This window comes from Pundamilia nyererei, unplaced genomic scaffold (assembly GCF_000239375.1).
Source record: "Pundamilia nyererei isolate P.nyererei 1_Seehausen unplaced genomic scaffold, PunNye1.0 scaffold00044, whole genome shotgun sequence".
In the NCBI taxonomy this organism is placed as follows: Eukaryota; Metazoa; Chordata; class Actinopteri; order Cichliformes; family Cichlidae; genus Pundamilia; species Pundamilia nyererei.
This window is the reverse complement of record NW_005187445.1, coordinates 1,501,190-1,517,089: the sequence shown is the minus strand read 5'-3', so window position 1 is coordinate 1,517,089 and position 15,900 is coordinate 1,501,190. Positions and strand designations below refer to the sequence as shown.

The 15,900-nt window shown below is 41.8% G+C and overlaps 1 protein-coding gene across 1 annotated transcript in view; it reads left to right on the top strand.

Moving 5' to 3' along the window:
- The window catches only part of camta1a (calmodulin binding transcription activator 1a), a 272,046-nt gene that overhangs the window by 79,183 nt on the left and 176,963 nt on the right, over nucleotides 1–15,900 (top strand). The gene's annotated exons all lie outside the window — the stretch shown is intronic.

The window sequence follows — 15,900 nt, the reverse complement described above, 5'->3', positions numbered from 1 at the left end:
TAAAACATGCTCTGTGAACAGTTTCCTGCTCCCTGTGGATAACTATTGCACAAGATGCAGAATTGCTTTTTTAATGTGTTAAAGTGCACAGTTCGGAAGTCCTGTTTAAAAATTAGGCATCTGCTGACAATTTGGGAATGTGCCTGTGGGTGGATTCACGTGCTACCTTGGCTTTTTCATCCATTAAATTTGGAGGAAAGGATATTTATTAGAGATTCACTCTCTTTTTGTTCTTTTAGTGTGTTTGTGATACTTATTGTTTCTTTAGTAAAGAAAGAAAGTATTGTAAATAATCCTGATTTGTTAAATTCCAAAATCTTTAGTTTTCACACTCTATTTTAGATGATTCCAAACCCCAGCTCTGCATATTATTAACTAACTGTTTTTTTGGGGTTTTTTGCCACAAGTAAAATATGTCAACACATGAACACTGATTGAGGGACCAACTAACAGATCTGAGCTGGTGTCCTAGATGTTTTCAGAATCCTGTTCAGGAGAGTAGAACACTTGTGTAAGTGTTTGTTATTCAGGTTTAATTATGTCCACGGGGCCTGGGAGTGTAGGCCAATCTACGCGGCGCCTCTTTAGCCTGAGCCACAGTGGACTGGCTTGATGTCTTCCTCTTCTTTCCTGCACTGAATGAGCAATTAAAGGTCATATCAATTAGAGCATGTTGTGGTCTCCAGACTCATTTTGAAACAGCTTGCTCCTGTTGCGCTGTCAAGAAGGAATAAGTTCAGCTTGGCCTTCTTTGCTTAAATGTTATTTTTTTTAATATATTTTGAATAAATCTCTGCTCCAACATTTATAAGTTATAAGTTGCCTGGCTTGGGCCTCGTTCCCCATGAAGCATAAGATGTATGCTGTACAGTGTATAACGCATTCATTTATCAGTTAATTTAACCTAAAGCAAAGCAGTGTGGAACTATGAGAAAACTACACTTCAATCATTCACTGGTCAGATATATTACAGTCGCTGGTGTCACAAGCAGAACAAAAATCTATTTAGTCTAAATATGGAGGGTCTATATTTTCATCTCCCTCATATTGGTTTGGAAACAATCATTCACATGGTGCCAAATGAGTGACAAAAAATTGTTTTCATTGATGATCCATGAATTCTAATGAAGAAGCATGCACAAAGAGACATATTGCAAAAGGTGATACGTGCCGTTGCCATAGCGAAGCCCCACACACCCACCCCTCTTCCCCTTTGTGTACTCCAAGATTAAATGTGTTTGTTTGCAAGTGGAACTACTGACGGAGGTTCCTCGGCAGTCTAGCAGTGAGGCTATGTGTAAAGGATGGTTGTGGTTGGGTGGGGGAGATTCCTGAAGTATGATTAGATGAATTTTAATTCATTCATTTATTCATGAAATTCAATGGGTCTCCTGTCTTGCGAGAACAAGAAAACCAAATGCCCTTGCTAGTTTCATCATCACTCTTTCTATTATATGTAAAGAAGAAATAAATTGTTTCCATCTCACACAAATAAGAAAAAGGACGAACCAAAGAAAGCAATACCAGCGCAGAGTACAAACATGATCATTGTGAGACAAGTTGTTTTGCATCAGTAGCCTACATTAATGGTGTGACACAGTTTTTAGTTTGTTTTTGTTGATAGCAGGATGTTTGTGTTGATGACAGGTGGTGTTCCGTCTGCAGACCCATTTCACACAGAATGTAAAAATCTCAACTGCTGTAATGTGAACGTTGTCATAGATTGCAACTAACTGCAGAGGGTCTCGAGGATAAGCGGTATTCTGGCGGGAGCACGGTATGAATAAAACAAGCGATGCCATGAAATATACTTTATAGGAACTTTTTTTTTTCTTAATGCCGATGACTAAAGTCATTTGGAACGGCAGCTCATCGGGGGCTTTCTTGGTGATTATCATAACCAGACCAGTGTTAGAAAGGGACCAGAACCTTCCACCGACCATCACCCACAGACCGAGTGAAGCATATTTGCGGAACATGTTTAGCAGCCACATACATCGTTATTATAAGGAGACATTTTAGGAGTGTTTGGCACTTTCTAAAATTATTTTATTTTGGATTAAATATAATTTTATGTTGCATAGTTTTTCAGTCCCTAGCTCAAGAAGTGCTGGGCTGCACTTCTGATTTATACACTATAAGAGTGTAGTTGTGGGAAGTGCATGCATATATCAATATGTGTCAGCAGTCTCATACAGTAAAGTGGGTGTCTTGATCCAGCCTGCCTCACTGTGGTTTCCAGTCCTTAGGCAGGTAAAACCAAGGTCAGCACAGTGATGATGGGCAATGCTATAAGATATTTTACGTAAAGAATATAAAAACATGTAAAACTACAACTGAAGTTGAATTCCTGAAATCTGTCACCTGTTGTTCTCTCCTGATCTAATTTTGCAACAAATGGCAAGTTGCAAAAGTCTGTTGTGCAGGGGAACTCTGTCTCACTCATCTCCACATCAAACAGCTACACAAGCAACAGCTAAAAAAGGAAAACCACAAAACAATAGAGTTGCTTCAAAGAACGAAGTTTCATAAGCATTCTCCATTCAAAACGCTTCTTTTTTAAATCCCTTTGGAAACAGTCAATTTATGTCTTGTGTATAATCTTATTCATGCATGGGGCTTAATGCCTCCTCAAGAACACATAAATCTCGCAAACTAATGGTTTTCTCTCTTTTTTATGTCTTTGGATCCTCTTGGGCTGTCACTGTCGTCACCAGGTAAAAAAAACAACTTTTTTTTCTCCCCTACTTTGATATATGTTGTGTTATACAAAGATTATAAAATACGGCGAGCACATGTAATGGTCAGATTATTTTCCTGTCAAGCTCCCGTTTACATCCCTTGACCAATCATATTTGATGTTTGGCACTGAGTGCCGGAGTGCCGATGGGGTCCCTTGCTGTCTAAACAAGCCCCCACCTACTGACTGTGCAGCCCTTTCCTGAGCGCTGTAGTGGAGAGAAAAGGGCAAGAGAGCAGCGTTCAGGCGAAACAATAGCACCGCGAGGAGATGTCAGGCCCTGGGAGCTGTGAGGTGGATGATGATATGAGCCCACTGGTGTTGTTGTTTCTCACTCTGCTGAATGCTAACACATGGACCCCTGTGGCTGGGCGTCGACCCACTGTGTGGTCAGGACCCTGGCGGTAGTGGTGGGAAGGGGTGCGTGGGATGTAATGAGCCCAGTCTGGACTGCTGGGCTGTGGTCTGTTGGAGCTGTTTTTATGTGTGTGTGTGTGTGTGTGTGTGTGTGTGTGTGTGTGTGTGTAAGCTTGCATGTATTCTTTAGTATGCCACCATTGATGCAGAGTGCCCTCCTCCTGTGTTCCCTCTTGTTGGATATCAAAGGCCTGTTGTAGTGTGACTCCACTCATCTGCAGTTGCCTGCTGCTTGCCTTTGACACTGTCCATAAAATTTAAGGCTTGATTTCACTGCCACCGTTTCACTCAAAAATTGTGAATTGACATTTTGCCAACTCATTTTTACGCCCAAGTCGCCACAGACTGACACCCGGTCAAGACCTGTGGACATCACATTGTAGCACGCTAGGTAACCGTTCCTAATGACTTTCCTGCATATAGTCATTAGAAGTCCCTTAGCGTCTTGAATAGATGCCGTGACACCATAGGCAAAAGCAATATGCCAAGGAATAGTCTCACAATCCTGTTGCAGATGGGGACATTTTGCCTTTTATCTTTTATTAAGGCTGTGTAAGGCTCTATTTTAACTAAAAACCATGATTTTATGACAGGAAGTGATGCCTGGCCAAGCGTCAATGTGTAACCAGTTGGGAGTCTGAAATTGCCCATGGTCAAACAATTTAGTTTTCCTTGTTTTTAATTCAAGAAAACAATATAAGGAGGACAGAAAGCTACAGAAATGACCTGTCTTGTAATGGGATCAGACCAGCTACAATGCCCATCAACATAATAACTTTACAACCCATGAGTATTAAGCAGTCATTACTACATTAATTCCTTTTTTTTACATCATTGCTCAGCACCACAAGGTTCAGATAGCACCAAAATTTCAAATACACCCTTGTAAACTTTTGTGTCTGCATTAACCTACGGATGAGCACTACAGTAAGGATTTCAAACAGTTTTCCTTGTTTTAGTGGAACACTAAAGGGGAGCATATTTTAAGAAAATCAGGGTATAAAAGCAAGGATCTTCAATGATCTTAAATAAATGACCTATGTGTTGATTTAAGATATCCAATCTTGACATAATATTTGAATAAATTCAGTCTGAATATCAATATCACATTGCATCGTGAGTAAAGGAGATTTAGATTATGGTAATTGCGTCTCAAAGTTTGTTTTACGGAGATGAGTAATAGCAGTGATATAATGTCGAGGTGGGTCGCCATCGTGTCTTCGCAGTGTACATTCGGCAGCCCGTTTTTTTTTCGTCTGTTTCATTCTTTTTTAAGTGTGCCTGGAGGACAGCCTGCTGGCAGGCAGGGATGCAGAGAGGTTTTCTCTAGCAGTACATGAGTGAGGGAGACAGATGGAGCATGCCAGACAGTGGTTTGTGGATTTATCCAGATTTATGATGGGAGGAAGTGAGGCTGGATGTGAACAGGGAGAGTCGGGGAGGAAAGGAGGCGACGGGAGGCAGGAGGGCCAGCTTTCGGTTTCATTCTGAAACATTGGAAGCCCCTGGATGGCGGGGGAGGGTCCCAGCACAGTGGTGTTGTTGTTTGAATTGATTGTGTTTTATTTCAGCGCGTTGCTCTGTGTATTACTGCTTTGTCGTCTACAGAGGAAGGCGTCCTTGCCTTCACATTGAACTCCATTACATCCCTCCCAGGACACAGAGCTGTCTTTCAGATTGCTTGATTGGCATCTGCTGAGATTTCGCTAACACAAAGGCATCTTGTTTTATTTCCCACCAATTTGGCTTCGCTGGTCTCGCCACTAATATTAACAATACAAGATTGTTAACGCTTCCTCCCTTTGTCATGTCATTTAAATCGCTGAAAATCATGAGTAACATCAAAACAATTGCCAGAATTTGATAAACATCAGTGCCTGTCAAGATAGCAGCGTAATAAAATAGAGGAAAACGGGTGTAGTCACAAAGAAGAAAACTGCTGTATGAATTGATCAAGAGATAAAAGATGATGATAACTTATCATAGCAGATGTTTGTTTTCATGGGAAATATCACTTTGATAATTTACTGTTTTATTCCACGTACCATTGATGTTTACAAAGCTTCAAGGTTGTTAACTCCTCCTCAGGGGAGAGGAAAAAATAACAACCATTCTGGGATACAGGATTAAAAAATAGAGATGTTTTTCCTTTTTCAAAACACTGAAAAAGTTGAGCACATTCTTTTTAAAGGAACTCTGTTATGCTATGCTCTCGCAACGTTTCACAGGTTAATAAAGGAGTCTATTATGAGGGAGGGGGCTGGGGGGCTGGGGACTGAAATCCAATTTAAAGAATTGGGGGAGGGGGATAAAAAAGTAAAATCATGTTTCTTGCCCCAAAAAGTTTGCCCAATTTTTCAGTGTCGTAGCTGCAGTTCTGAAGCGAAAAGATGACACATAACTGTGGCGTGTACATACGGGATTTTTATCCACGTTCACAAACAGCTTCTGTTCTCTTGAGTGGACCAGTGGGTTTCTGACGAATGATACCTTTCATCCTTCATCCATTGGTTGAGAATACATGGGGTTTGTTGGATCGGTAAGAATAAATCAATTTTCAAACAGCTAAAAAACATTGGGCAAGGCTCTCTCTGTAAGCCTGCCATTATTCCACTTCCCTGCATCCTCTGCTGTCTAGGATAACCCTTTTCAGGCTGGTATCCCTGCTTTTAGCCAATCGAGGGGAGGCTTCTGTTTGAGTCAACCAAGGTATAATGGAGCGTCTCCCTGTAGAGGAGTCGTGTACCAATGGTTTTCATTCATTTCATTTGTAAACGTCAGGAGGGAATGGCCCTCTCAGAAAGCCCTGAGCAAGAAAGCGCTTGAGAGCGAGTGAGGAAAACCAAAAAAGCGCCATTTGAAAAGAGTGAAAAGGATCACAGCCAAAAAAGACAAGAGCAGAGAATAATAAAGGAAGATACGTCCAGAGAACAACTGAGGAAGAGAGGAAAACAGTGATTACAAAGAACAGAGAATAGCTAAGTAACAACAGTTTGCATTAATTTTTTATTTGAGCTTTTACAACACAGCAGTGATTGCAGGACTTTCGGCTTTCTCTAGCACACACAGAGTGACCTCATCTGAGTTCAAAAGGGGGCTACGACTGCCCAAAGGGCACGTTGAGGGGCAGTTTTAACAACTCATTTTGTAGGCAAGGCCTAACCAGTAATGCTCAAAGCTACTGCGCAGTAGTTGGATGAAGGTCAAAGTCAAGGATATGATTCGGGAACTAAGTGTATGTGTCAGTGACTGTCCCCTGGAAACAGCCTGAGCTGTCATGGATCATATAGATAGGGAGGAGGCTGCACTCTGTATTATCTTACAGTAGAGTGACCCCGAAGTGAATTTTGGGATAGGTCGTGACGCAGACCAGTGGGATTTGGCAGTATCTAGGATGCTTTACTTTGTCAACGTCTTGATTAATATACTGACTTCCATCTTACAGTCGCTGTATGGTCCAAACCATCAGGGACGGCATAAGCAGCACACCGATGAAAGAGAGAAAACAAATCACCTCATTCTTTATTATAACGTGTGCGCCCCAGAGTATAGCCGCTAAAGAAATTAACCAGCAAATAAATAAATGACACTCATCAGTGCCTGAACAGGGGAAAAAATGAAGGTGCAAATGTGAGGAGCAGATAGTTCCTCATTAAGTTTACATCAAAAGATTTATGCAGTGTAGTCCCCCCTCTTCTTTTTCTTTTTTTTTTTTTCACACTTGACTCATCTCTTTTGATTCCATTTGTGCAATGCAATTATGACAATCACAGTCTGGAGGATTGGCAAACAAGAGACCTTGTGAGAACTGTGAATGGAAAAACAAAGAAGCTTGATGAGAGAAAGGGAATCTTAATTACAAATCTGCATTAGGATGGTTGGATCCTAGTAGCCTTAGGCAGGAATGTCAAAAAAAATGTGATAAAACAAGGCCTGTTTGAAACTTCTACTGCCATCCATTCTTGTTACGTGAGCAAAAAGTTTTTATAGGTCCTGCTTGTATCGTCACAGTTCTATCTCTGTGAGAAAACAGCTTGTGCTCTGGAGCGGCACACTGCTTGATGAGCAGTGCTGCTGGTGAGAGGAGCTTTATTGTCAAAGCCCCCTCTGTCACAGCACCTCCCTGTGGCCTCTGCCTGCACCAACAGCCTGGCAGCCTGAGCATAGTGAGGATGGTTCCCTGGGTAAGGATTATTCTATCAAAGTTATACTTCACACGGTTCTTCATGCCGTTACTCTTAATTTCCCTCTTTCATAGACAAAGAGGCTCAAACAGAATTTCTCTCTCTCTGTCGCTCGCTCTCCCCCTCTTTTCATTCCACTTCCTTCTCCCTCGTTCACCCACTCCTCTACCCTCACAGGCAGATTGACTTTCTTCATCTTGCCTCCTTCATAACACCGGCCATTTTCAATTCTCCTCGTTCTCCTTCAAAAGAGCCCCCCTCTGTCTTTTCCCCACACTTGTCCCTCCCCAACCTCTCCCCACCCCACGCCTGTCTCTCTGGGGAGTTTGGAAGGGAGAAGGGGGCAGTCATAAAAGATAAAGATGAAAGCGAACAGAGAGAAACAAACAGGCAAACAAATAAGACCCCTAAGTAAAGTAGCTTTTTCCATCTCAGTCGCGGCGGGAAAGACGCTGATAGGGAAACTCTGCTGACATGGGAGGGAATCAAAGCTTATTACGGGAGGGGGGATAGTGGTGGTGTGTGCATATGAGCGTGCGCATGAGTCCTTAGTAGACCCATTAAAGGACTAACCACCTAGATGTGGAGTGGATGAGTCACTACCATAACACCTTGGTAAGAAGAAAAACGTGCATTTCCATATTGTTTACCCATCGTAAGTAAGGGTGTTAAAAGACTAATGTGTGTTAGGTGAACCCTAAGATTTGTGCTTCTGTGATGTATTTTCACATGTTTTATGATCTGTCTCAGCCTTCTTGCTAACCCATTAGTGTATGATGGTGTCTAGTAGTGTGTGCATGTTGCTGAAGTCAGAAGGACTCTGTAGGATCTAATGAGGCTAGGCTCCCAGCCATCTCAGCAGCCCAGCCTTACTTACTGGAGAGGGCTGGGTGAACACAGGTCCAGGGCAGGGAGGTAATTAGGCAGGGAGTGGTGGTCAATGACGGGCTGCCCTGCACCCCGGGCCTCCAACCTCCAGCTGCTTTGTGCGTTGTGTGGACCACACAAAAGGGCTGATGAGGAGGCACGTTGACCTTCAGGCCTGGCACACACTTCCAAGTGTGTGTACAAAAAAACCTGCTGAGCCATTGGAGTTTCAGCTTCCCTGTACACTTCCCGTACACGTCTTTTTGCAGCAGTATGTATTGTGGGCAATTCTCCTAAACTTTTAAAATCTTTCAACCCCAAAGCTCCTTGTGGAGAATTCGTGGACTGAGGAGTGAATACAAATGAGGCATCACCAATTCGCCTCAGCTGCTGGTGAAGTTTTTCCCGAATCCTTCTCGTGCTGCTTTTTTGTTCCCGTTTTAAACTTTCATCCGCCCAATCTATCCTCTGCATTTGCTACACAACAGACTATGTTAGCAAATGGCTATGTCAACTTTGCGTCCCAGTGTGTGAAGTCCAATGCTGCACAGATACAGAGTAATCTTCGCGTGGAGAAGCAGAAGATGTATTACACTGCTGTTTGTATTGTTGTTGCCTAAAAGTAAATTCTCATGCACAATTGCGGAATGAATCATTTGATCTTTAGCATCAAATAAGTCGTTGTTGGCTGTGGCTGTGACATTGGAAATTTTTTTTCCTCTTCGGCTATAAAGCTGGCCATGGGCGGACAAGCATCTCTCTTAGATGGGCCACATAAAGGCACAAGACCCAATAAAAGGAATGTCACAGGAAGTGCACTGAATGTCATTAATAATAAATCACAATTGTCTGAAACTGACCCAGCACCAAGTATGGACGTAGTGGAAAACCTCGAAGTGGAGGGAGAGCACCTCTATTTATGTCAATCACAGTCTTGAATCTGGCCTTTTATTACTACAAGAAGCAATTAACCTTTCAGAAAACAGTGTCACTCAAGCACAGACAAAAGAGCATTTTGGAGATGTTCAACAAATCCTGAGACAAATGACTTTGATAAGGTTGACATTAATGGTCAACCTGCAAAAATAAGAGTACAATTCACTTCCCTTTTACATTGTTCTTCAAATATCCTCTCAATCTTCACAATTGAATCAGTCATGGTGGATCCTTCTTTATTTATACACACTGTTTTTACAAGGTTGGCAATCTTAATTAGTTGAATAGTTATGACTGTATGTTTTCAGTTACAAATGACTAAATAATGTGATAGGTAATAATTTTGGTTGCTTGGGAGGTGTTCAGTGAGGCATGAACTCGGCACAGTACCAATAAAGCAGCAAATGGTATTGTAGCTCAGCAGGAACTCCGCTCTTACCTCTATTTTTAAGTTGGCACAATAAGCATAACTGCCTCTGATCCAGGCAGTCTTTGAAGGGGAGAAAGATTTGAAGTACACGTGCATATGTATAAACACAAATCACATGCAAATACACAGCCATAAAAAGATACAATATAGATACTCATTTTCTAAAAGAACCAAACAAATACTTTTTTCCCTCTTCTTCTTTTTCTCTTTTTTTTTTTTTACTGAACAGCTGGACCCAGATGAAATTGGGTTTATTACACAGCTCATGTAAATAGATTTAAAACTATGCTGGGTGGAGCAGCAGGAGGGACAGCTCATAGAAGCAGGCAGCGAGCGTGTTTTCGTTGAAGTGAATGTTTGCTGGCGAGGTCAGTGTGGAGGAATGTTTTTGGTTCTATGTGTCTTAATTGGAAGGCTTCCGGACCCCGGGGTTAGCACACCTGCTCATCTATCTGTGGCTGCAGTGGGAGTCTCCTTTATAAAAATTCAAAATGAGCCTAGAGGGTATTCAGGAAGTGTGTGTGTGCATGTGTGTGTGTGTGAGGGGGGTGGGTGTGCATAGGCAAATGTTCCAAACATTCAAAGCAGCAAAGCAATTTGGATGCGACTGTTGTGTTTGGCTGGGGATCAAAAGATAAGAAAAGGTCCTGCACGCTGTTTGATGCTGAACTAGATGAAATCCAACATTTTTTAGTTAAAAGACACCATTTAAATCCCACAAGTACTTTCTTCAAGTCTGTAAACCAAAATGTTTGCTTCTTTAAATACCACAGGTCATTCGATTTGTACGCAGCAACAGATCAACGACTGAAATGATTGAAAAGACGATTTTTAATGCCTCTGAGTTTTTGAACAGGATACATTTAAAAATCAAAATCAAATGTATGCCTTTAGTGATAACTCGAGTAAAATAGATCAATCTAAAAAAGGGTGACTATTGAAACAGATAAAGTAAGGGCTAAAACTTATTGGTTGTGTTTTTGCTGCCTTCAATGTGCTGCTTTTGTGGTCGGTTGTAAAAGTATATGTCCAAAATATGAAGAGCATTTTCAGGGTGAATCATTTTATTAAAAATATCCTAGTTATTGTTAACATATATTATTCTTAATCATATTGAAATCAATCACTTTTCTGTTTGAGCCAGCGCAGGTTTCCTTCCACAATCCCGAGACATCCACGTTTGGTTAATTGGTGATTCTAAATATGGATGTGTGGTTGTGAGCATGAATGGTTGCCTCTCTCTCTGTTTATACTGTGACAGACTGGCAACCTGATCAGGGTGTACCGAGCCCCAAATGACAGCTGAAACAGGCTCCAGCCTCCCCACAAACTTTGTGAATGACTTAAGAATGTAGGTACATTCATAAACATAGTATGGCCTTTGAGTAGTGCTTAATTTTGCAGAATTTCATACAATACCACAAATACATTACAATATAAAAAATCAGTTCACTTTTTATATATTGTATGTGGTCTATGAGAACATTATAATTATCACTCATAAAATAATTTCAAACCTCTTAAAAAGTTTTAACTTGGAGCCAGTGATGCAGAATGAGAGGAAACTAACTGTACTGTGAAAAACGGATTTATTGGCTGTAATGCAGATTTAATAGCAAATCTTAACATGTGATTCTTAGTTAATGTATCTAAATATTGTCTTTTCATAGGATACAAGAGACACAAAACACAGGATCAATTTAACAGAGTTGTGGTTTATTATATTGTAATTGGTATTTATTTTTGCTATATCAGCTATTCGTGGTTACAAATGAAGTGACCTTAGTTTTTTATTTTTTTTTTTTTCTTCTTTTTTTCAAAAATGCACCTTCCCCTCAAGGCTGTTAGATTGTAGGCCATCTTCTAAATGTTAATCTCCTGCAGATGGTTTTAAAATGAACTGTCGAGTTTTTTGCTTTCAATTCTGACCCTGGGTTTGGAAATCCTGGGTAGATTTATTGTTTTTGCCCGTGTTTTCTGTAGTGCTGTAGTGCAGGACCAACATGCTCTGATGCGATAGCTGTTGCCTGCAGGTTTATGGATGTTTTGGCCCTGCAGTCACCACTCCCTTAAAGAGGCTCTACTCTGAGAGATTAAGACTGCCAAACCTCCACCTCTGCCTTTCCTTTTAGAGTAATTACGCAATTCTGCCTCTCTGAGCGAAGAAGGAAAAAAGGCACTCAGATTCATTGAATGCTAATTCAAGCAGGAAATTCAAAGAAGATCTACATATTTTTTTTCACAATATACGTACAAGGACAGGGGTAAAATGCAATAATAGCTAAATATTCTCAAGCAAAATATTGTTTAGATCTCACAAGGGCTTCTCCCCAACAAAACAAACCACTGCAAATAGGGTAGGTCTTTGAGGTCGGAGGAGACAACATGTCACGAGGCCTAGTTTTATTCCATTCTATTTATAATGGATGAGAAAGAGAGAGAGAAAAAAGCGCTGCACGGTCTGGCTGAGCCCTGGCAAATATTTTGGCATCTGGATGCTTAATATTTTATGAGATAAGTTGATGGAGTCTAGGTAGATGATGGACACCATGCAGAGTGCCACTGGTATTTATGTCTGGTAGTTATATATATCCTGATTTACTCCATGTTCTGTGGCATGAGCTTGTCATAAGACAGTTCTCTACTCCTTTTTGAGATGCATAGAGGGGCAGAGAAAGCTAGTGGGCTGACTGAGGCAATTAGGTCTATTATTAGTACGACAGTGGAAGGATTGATGCGCACAATAGTCAGTGTGTAAGCAGAAAGCCTGGCTACGTGAAGGAAATTCTAATGGTGAGAATTTCCTAGATTATATGGGCCTTCATTAACATTTTCACACATGGCTGCCTAACAAATGAGAAAAGAGCCCTGGCGTACCAGCAGATTTATCACGTGCGCACAACAGCCCAGCTAGTTCCTTCTTCCTCTATACAGTGTAGACCAGACTCTGTAATGCTCTCACAGCAACATTAGCCGTGGGCACTTTGGGTTTTCTTAGCTTTTGAATAATTGGGGTGCAGGATCATGATATTGTCCCATGCTACATAAAACATAAAGGTACACAGTGTATACTAGGCCATTATTTCTTTGGTAGGAGCTTCAGATAAACCGGCATTGTTCCTCACTGACAGGTTGCCCTGTCAGTGATGTCTGTCAGATTTTCCCAAATGAGGGAAGCAGGGACTTCACAACATTCTGGACTTATTCCTGTATATTCTCTTACTCCCTTAATTTGGCATGAATTGTCCCTGTTATGAACTGATACACAGGCAGGCCTCTTGCCTGCAGGGCAGGCCCACTTGAATTAACTGTGTTGCACACTTTACATTCTCTGCTCCCTGACATCTTGAGAAATGTTCCCTGGGATTTTTTTTCCCACAGAGAAGTTCATTAGAATGACAAATAGCATCCTGCCATAAAGTGGAAAACATCAACACGGCACAACAGAGACTGCGATCTGAGGAAAGTGACATGCAGGGAGGGAAATGAATTAGACTCCATTTGATTCTATGTGATATCAGTAGCCACGGCTTTGCCAGCCCATCGTTTCAAAGATTCTGCTGAATCACTCCTGTTTTCTGTAGTCGTTCTGCTTTTTCCATAGATTGGAGTTGCAGCGCTTTGTGCTTCTTCAACTTGGAAAGCCTGTGGGGCCTTTTCCATTAGCTTAGATCTAACATATTTGATTTAAGTTGATCATCTGGATAATATTGAGAGTTTCTCTTTGAAGAGTTGAGCCCAGCTCTCTTAGAGTGGTTTAATCTCCTCAATCTTGCCGTAGATGCCATGTCAGCAGCAGCTCGGGTTGGAGGTTGAGCAAAAAGGTCAAAGCTGTTGTCTCCACTCAGCTTGTATTGAGGATCGTTGTATGAACAACCTGTTGCTATGAAAAAGCCAGCAGCTTAGAGGGCTCTTCTACACTTCATCCTCTTCATGGTTGCCCTGGCCCTCTGCCAGCGCAGCCCATCGTTTCAATAATGAACGTTTTAAAGAACAGCTTAGGCAAGTGCAAACCTACCTTATGTCCTTAAGACAAAAGGAGATATTGCCATGGACAAGGGGCCTAGAAATCAATTTCCCATTTGCCGCTTTAATTTCAGCAAGATGGGCGGAGAGATTAGGGCCGAAGGCACCTGTAAACCCACTCTCTGATGAGCTTTACCTGGGCCTGCTGCACTGCATGCCCTTACCCCCTGGCTAATTAAAGTTCTCAAATTGATCCACAAACAGCATGATACAGATCTGTCCTTAACCACCCTCTGCAACATGTCTCGTTGCGAAAAGTGTCCCATGACGGAAGCACAGTTTTGGTCGTTTCCTGACATCTTTGCTACTCTCCATTAGATTGCCCATTTGCCATAATAATGAACTTTATTCTTAAGACTGGACTAACTTAATGCAATTTTCTAAGCTTAAGTACAGGATTTTTTAGAATTTTATTGTCTGTCCACAACACACAACAAACACAATTTCTGCTATAGCTCCATGTAACATATGTTGTAGACATTTAAACATGGTTGTATGCAGAGATGCTTTTCATATCACCTCTCCTGTTCCTCCATCCCTCTCTGCAGAATGAGGGCCCTGTGAGAGCTATGCTGAGGTAGCACTACTATCACACTACTATAGACCTCTACACGTTGTTGGGCAATGTATGAATCTGGCACAGCCCTGTCCCCTATTTCTTTGATTTAGAACTACAGGAATTGAGCACAGTTCAAAGAGCAGCATTTTCTGCTGTTTTTCATCGTCTTACTTTACAAAAGTTATCACGGACTTTAGTTGGTCTAGTTTCCTAGCTAGTGAAATTACATAATGGCCCATCTTAGTAGTCATGTGCTGAGTTATTTTTAGAAACCTGCATGTTGCCCTTCCCTCTTGTACAATGGTTGCCGGCTCCATTGTGGTGAATTTTTAACAAGAGCCTTTTCCTAAGCCCCTCGGAGGAGTTAATTAAAGTGATAGAGGCTAGAGCTGATGAGCCACACCACCCTGACCTTGAGGCTCTGGTTTCTCCACCTCTCCACAATTATACCTGCATAATCAGGATACACTTGTGCACACACACTCTCATGTATGTACGCACACATAGACATAATTGAGTCAGCCCAGAGGACCCCTACTCTTAATCCTGCCAGTCCCAGAGCTATGTGAATCACCGTGGAAAAGCAACAGTTTTACCATGTAAAGACAATATCACAAGGGGCAGTTACACTATTTTGTAAAGACAATTTTTTGTATTTTCCAGCAGTGTCCAGTATTTGTATGCATGTGTTCAGATTTTCTGTTCTCTCCATGTCTGGCTTTTCTTCTTTCTACCTCTCGCTCACCTTTTCCCCGACTTTACTCAGCCTTTCTCTGTGTCTGACTGTCTACGGCAGACAGTATGGCCTCTGTGCAAAACAGGAGACGACTCGGTATTTGGTGATGGGGTGCATGCAAATGATCCCTCTGTCAAGGCTGCTTATTCTAATATGACAGCGTAGTGAGTTATCTGGTCCGCTCTATATTGGCAACCAGATCTGCAGCTGCCAACTAGAGGGTAGAGGAGCTCAAATGTTTGTGTGTGTGTGTGTGTGTTTGTGTGTGCGCGTGTGTGCCATCAAGCCAGACAGTCCGAGACAGGGAATAGATGAAGACATGCAAGAGAGAGAAGCCAGCCAAGACAGGCATCATATAAGCAAAGGATAGGAAGATGACTATGAGCGAGAGACAGAGTGTCTTCCCAGCCCTGTCCCCTCCCCACCCGTCCTACTCCTCCAGTGTTAGTGCTGTTTAGTAGAGCTGTCTCTTTCAAGAACGCCATCGAGACATGAATAAAGAGAAAATGAGGAAAAAAATGTTTTGGCGAGAATGGGGTGTCACAGCAGATAAGCATCACGAGCTGCTCCATATTTATTATGTGCAACAATTTGACTTACCAGAGAATTTAGATTAATAACATTGGGCCCCGGGAAGTAATTTCCTTTTTGCGAAAGTGATTTACATGGCGCATCGCTAAGAGAACAGCTCTCGCAGGCCTTTTTGTTGTGTCAGCTAAAAATAATGACATTTAAAGTACCAACCAAGGTTAATAGGCTTCCTCTATGGTTATGAACTTTTTGTGCCTGGCCCTCCCTTTGTTCTCCCTATGAATCAACCCACTGCTTTTATAGTTACAACATTCACACTCACAGTAAACCACCCATCTCCTCTTTTCCATCACCTCCCTTGGACACTGTTCTGCCCCTACAGCGATCCCCTTTTCAAAATGGATGTTCCTCTAAATCGTAAGGGAGTTATTTTTACTGTACAGTTACGGCTTAGCTTTGCAACAGACACTGGAA